This window comes from Nicotiana attenuata, chromosome 4, assembly GCF_001879085.1.
Source record: "Nicotiana attenuata strain UT chromosome 4, NIATTr2, whole genome shotgun sequence".
NCBI classification, from domain to species: Eukaryota; Viridiplantae; Streptophyta; class Magnoliopsida; order Solanales; family Solanaceae; genus Nicotiana; species Nicotiana attenuata.
In genome coordinates, this window is record NC_031992.1 from 6,397,488 (window position 1) to 6,403,197 (window position 5,710).

The 5,710-nt window shown below is 35.2% G+C and overlaps 1 long non-coding RNA gene across 2 annotated transcripts; it reads right to left on the reverse strand.

Annotated features, from left to right (window-relative positions):
- On the reverse strand, positions 253 to 4,479 carry LOC109224897. Of its 2 annotated transcripts, XR_002067774.1 has the most exons (4): positions 4,053 to 4,479; positions 1,727 to 3,953; positions 1,379 to 1,511; positions 253 to 527 (listed from the first exon to the last, which is right to left on the reverse strand). It is a non-coding gene; the product is annotated as an uncharacterized LOC109224897 (long non-coding RNA). The 2 variants fall into 2 exon arrangements; XR_002067773.1 differs by lacking the exon at positions 253 to 527 and having other exon boundaries at positions 1,104 to 1,511; positions 4,053 to 4,475.

The window sequence follows — 5,710 nt, forward strand, 5'->3', positions numbered from 1 at the left end:
TTTGTGATCCTTTAATTATTCTAAATGCCATTTATTTTCGATTCGTTGAACATTTAGATCTTAAATCAAACAAAATTAAATGGAAAATGTGTGCTTTGTTACATTATTACGTGAAATATATTATAATTAGATTTTAAATTGTAATTTTCTCAGATATGAAGTACACTAAAAAATTTGAGATGTAACTATTATATTATTGTAAGCTAGGGATACTAGTATTTACAGCACCTTTTTTCCTAATGCAATTATACCTCCAAGAAAATGGAACTGCTATTCATTTTGTGCCAGCTACAACCACAATACTCCAACTAAGCTATATAATCAGAGAATTAAAATTAATGCCACAGTATGAATATTACTTTACTAGACATTTAAAAATGTTATTAATTCCACCTCTTTGTACTTCCAACTCAATATTTTATACTTCTGAGCCCCAAAGATGTGACCATGATCACGAAAATTTGATGAAGTAGCAACACTCTCTCTACTTGATTTTTAGGTGTTACCAACCATACGGAAATAGCAATCTGTAAGAAGATTAAGGATTGAAATGTTAGTTCCACCATTGCAATAACTAGCAGCAGGAGAAATATTTCAAATATGTGATAATACAATAACTACATCAAGAGAAATAAACACAATATTACACCTTCATTAAAAGGTACGTGATCCAGTGGTAGTGCTAGTTTCAAAGTATATGTAGTTACATGTTCGAACAAGGTTAATTTAAAGGTGTTAGTTCCCAAAAAAAATACAAAGGTAGAGACAAAGTGCTACAATAATACTCTACAGTTCAAATTAGGGATCCAGGTGGACTCGAACCACCGACCTCTCGAATGCAATGGCATCGAGCGCTCAACCAAAAAACGAGCTCTTAGATCCATCCACAACACCAATTTATGACGTTACAATTAAATTATATTAAATATATTATTTTTATAATTATAAGATGAATAGGAGAGCACTTTACCCTGATTTAGTGGTGAGAAATAGGAAGAGTGTTTTATCACTAATCTGTTGGAGGTGAGAATTAGAAGAAATGCATTAACATAACGACTCATTTTAGGACCATCCAATGACCCATGGTTTTTCCACGAAGCTAATCTTATTTAGTACACCCCAACAATGACAGGGTGCACAGTGAATCAAATTAATAATATAATCTAAAACATCCTCGAGTTTAATAATTTGTTAAAAAGATGAACATGAACAGCCAAGACTAGCACAAAACCCAACCATAATCCGTCAAGAAATATTGCAACACTGTATCCTGCATGCAAGTTCCCTTATACTAATAAATTCAAAACCAATCTGAAACCAAATTATCAAGGGAAATTAACGGTCTCTCCAAACTGTATCTCTGTACTACAAAGACAACCTTCTGACTGAACACTGTCGAACCAGCAGATTCGCAACAGCAGACTGCCTGTGTAAAAACTGTTAATTGTCCACATTCTTACAAACATGAGAAAAGGTCCAGTTTGCAGGCAGACAATTTAATTATTCATGCCCTGCAAGGAGAGAAACAATTTAATTATGCTCACAAATATCAAAAACCAGAATAAATTAAAATAAGTTATAAGAAAACCTATAATTAATAATGAGACCCAACAGGACAACGATATTTCATAAATGTGCAAGAGCACTGGGTGTCTGAATAAATTCTACCACATAATAAAAGTGCAGAAAATTATACTGTCTTGGCAGATGAAACCTAATGAATTACCTCAGAATGCCAGAAAGCACAAGCACAACACAGTTCGAGACTATATCAGTTGCTTGCTACAAGGTTTTCCTGAGAAAACACTTCCAAAAAGAAATATCATACCATACCAACTCTTCAAACAAGCTAGATTAACTTTTCCATTCAGAAAATAGTAAAGGCACAGAAAATACGCTTCTTTAAATTCTTTGGGATATACAGACATGATATCTTCCGTCGACACTTCATCTTGGATGAACCTGCTTGCAAAACAAATTGGTGTTGATACTTTTGCTGATTACACAAAAGCACAGCTCGGAAACATAATGAAAACCACAGATCCAAACCAGCAACAGCAACAAGCTCTAACATCTTCCGTCAACACTACATCTTGGATGAAATGGCTTGTAAAACCAACCAATGTCGAGACTTGCTGATCACGCAAAAGCAAAGCTTCAAACCATAATGAAAACCATAGATTCAAACCAGCAACAGCAACACGCTTAGAGTCTCACAAATTCCTCACCAAAGTGAGGTATCCCGGAGAAAATTACCTCGTGCGGAAAGCGCAACACAAGCTATCAACTTTAGCACCAGTCAGCACAAATGCGCCTCCAGCTTATTGGAGGGAAAAGCCACCCATCATCATATGATACGGGTCAAATCTAACCGGAATACACAATTGTTTTTAAGGACAAAGTTCCAAACCTGCCTACACAAGGTACCCCTCCCAAAAACTACAACAGGGGTACCATAACAAAAAACTTCCAATGGAATGAAACTATTACATCATAGATCAGGAGAACACAGCTAAGCTCCGACTAGACTCTTGCCAAAGAAGGCATGACTACTTAAAAACAATAACTCAATACTATTATTTACTAAGTAAACAAAGAGTATATATAAAAGTAGAATCCCGAATTAAGTTGAATATGCAGAATTAATGAATATGGAAATTTCAAGTTTCACGAGCTTTTGTAATGGCAACACCATGATTTTCCGCAACATTTCGTAAGAACCCAGCTTGTTCAATTTCGCTATATTATCCACCATATAGTTAAATAAACCAATTACTACAACAATATCACCACAGATTATAGTCTGTTGAATATCTGGGGAAACTTTAGGCTTAAACAATGAGATCGAACCTTATTAGAGAATAATATACAGTTTAGATGCAACTTTGCAATACCAATTCTAATTTTATGCTCCATGACCAATCGCAACTAAGAAGGTTCCATTTTAAGAGTTTATTAGAACATAAGCTTACCATAACCAATAAAGGTGTAATTACCATTTTCATGGAACATCATGCATTAGGGGTCCTATTTAGGAGCATAAATTTTATTAAACCACTTCATGGGAATATTATGAGGTGCTCTGGAAAAAAATGGCAAGTTCACAAGCCAATTAACCACGGCCAAAATATGTTCTAAAGTAACTTCCATAGAGAGGTGCAAGTGCTTAACATAAAAGTCCAACCTGTGAGCATTTCAGCTTTTTTAAATATTTCCAGAATTGCTATCTGGAAGTTCTTATATGAGTATTGGTGTACGCGTTATAATTAAGGCAATTAATTTAGAATTGATAAATGTTACTATGAAAAATATGAAAGTTAACTTACTTCGAGAATTGATATTGTACCTCTAGTGTCGTGCTGCAGTAGAAACGTTGCTTGTGTCCATCGTCGTGGTGAGCAAATCAACATGAGTTACTTGTCCTTGAACAGGCCTCGCCTCAAAATACACAACAGTAATCACAAGGCCTTTTCAACGACAAGTAACCACTGACGACGCAAAGTTGTTGAACGCAGGAGCAAGGAAAGAACAGGAAAAAAATAAAAAAAAGGACACACACGCGAAGAGAGGAGAGCCGGGGGTTTTGCCCCGTGCCGTCTCCTCTCCAACACCCAAAATAAATACTTTTATTAGGTACTTTTGACCTGCCAGGTGAGCGCACCCAACATGGCAAAGGCCTGGTAACATGAACAATAAATACCTCACTTTTTCCTCTCATATTTCACACAAAGTCTCTCAATCTTTCATCCTCTCGTACATATGCATGCATAAAATGAAAAACTAATGCACATGAGCCATTCAAATAATTATAGACATCAAATTAAACTATTATAACCTTAGATACACCATCAGGCTAGCTGATTTCAATCCCCGATCGATGATCACCGGTCCAAACCAATTGACTCAAGATGACGGCAGCACCGATTCAGTAGTCCTTGCATCTCTATTCAGATCTGTAACATGTAAAAGGATTAGCTTGATTTCAACAAACATAACTTGCTTGACACATCTTCTCCAAATAAACAAAGCTCAAATAAGCATATTTAGCTCACCGGTAAAGCTCTAGTGAACAACGGTTGAAGCCTCGGTAAAATAACACCTCGGTTGCTCAAACTACTGATCCAACCTCAACAAATCTCTGAAGACCAAACAGATCTGATGCTCAGCTCCATCGAACCATTGCGAAAAGGATCAGATCTACAAGCTCCTCGTCAACCAAAGGCCACAGTAGACGGACATCGAACAGTTACACCGCTCGGTTGGTCAATGGCCGAGCTGTTATAGAAACACAGCAAAACCATATTCAAAAGGTAGATCGAAAACCGATCTACACAGATCTGAACATGAAATTTAAAGAAGATAAACTACGAAGACGAGATCTGGAGAAACAGATATTGCGAATAGAAGGAAAGGTATGCATGAATGATGGAGGATGTCGTTATTTATTGAGAATTTAGAAGGATCCAACGGCTCAGATTAATTTAGGATAAGAGGTTGACGACGAATAGGGTACGCAAATACTTGGACGGCTGTAAATGGAATAAGTGTATTAGAGGGAAAAGGTTGTTTTATGTTTGACTAGGACATCTTAACTTTTGTAACGTGAATTTCACGTCTAATAACAAGATTATTTCAGAATTTTCACATTTTTATAATTAGATGAATATATTTCGACTTAAAAATAGTTACACCTTGTGTTATTCTAAATGCCATGTATTTTCGTTGAACATATTAGATCTTAAATCAAATAAACTTAAATGGAAAATGTGAACTTTGTTCCATTTATACATGAAATATATTATAAGTAGATTTTAATATTATATTTTTCTCAAAAATGAAGTACAATACAAATTTTGAGATTAACTATTTATTGTAAGCTATGAAATAATATTACAACACCTTTATGCTATTATTATACTTTTAAGTAAGATAGAATGGCCTAGTAGACTCCTATACTTGTTCAGGTTTGTCATCTCGGTCCTTATATACTGTGGAGTTTCATCCAAACACTTCTAGTTTATCAAAACCTACTTCATAAACCCTTCTGACCGTTGACCGAGCTTAGTTGGCATTTGTTTTGATGAGTCAGATCATTGCGTGATTACACGCTCTAAAAAGCGCGTGCGTCAATTATTTTGATTAAAGAAATTTTTTGAAAAATCACAAGAAAAAGAAACAATAAAAATAAATGAAAAAAGATTGAAAAAAATCGTAAAGACCCCTGCTTTCCGTCATGACCCCTTCCCGTCATAACCCCTTCCAACACCCATGTTCCCCTCTTCCTATCTTCTTCTTCCCCGTTCCTTTCCGCCCAACACTTTTTTCTACCTCCCCTTTATTAGGCTTTGATATTAAACAAAATTACCAACATAAAAGTGTTTTATTAATTTCACTTTGAATCCCCTGTTGAGGCTCTTCACTATGGAATCTGTATTATCTTTATTTGAGATATGTTTTCTGCCTAAAAATATGATTTCAGATCTGTTTAGAGGGAGCTTTTGAGAAAATAGGACAGAGGAATAGATTATGAAATTAAAAAAAAAACGGAAGGAAGGAGTTTCATGGTGGCTGGAGAAATTTTCGGCCATGGCAGTGGAGAACAGTAAGAAAAAAGTGATGGTGGGGAAGTAAAGAAAAATAAATAAAAAGTCAAAAGAGAAAAATAGTAAGTCAAAGTTATTTTAGATTTTTTGTCTAAATAAAAAATGAT